Genomic DNA, 358 nt, shown 5'->3' with positions numbered 1-358 from the left:
CATTGTTTGTGTTAATTTTCTCCTGTCGTTGACCATGTTGACATAGATATTTAACTCAAATGCCACAAAGCGTCCAGACGAGTAGATCAGAGAAACCTGATAAATGCTATAAAATACATGTACTGTCTAATGAAACCAGGCTAATGAAACTTGTCTCTGCAAGTAATTTAGTCCATGGTGTCTGTAAGATACAAGACATCCTTGATACTCCAGGGGTTATTATCACTGACGTTATGTCCACCTTTGGACTATCTCAAAGTAAAACTGAAGGCAATTCAGGAGAAAAAAAACTGCCAACAAGTTTACTATGAGATTGTCCAGGGTTGGACGTAACGTCAGTGATAATAACCCATTGAGT

The sequence above is a fragment of the Argopecten irradians genome, chromosome 4 (genome assembly GCF_041381155.1).
Source record: "Argopecten irradians isolate NY chromosome 4, Ai_NY, whole genome shotgun sequence".
NCBI lineage: Eukaryota > Metazoa > Mollusca > Bivalvia > Pectinida > Pectinidae > Argopecten > Argopecten irradians.
The sequence above is the reverse complement of the archived record's forward strand: the minus strand, read 5'-3'. Positions refer to the sequence as shown.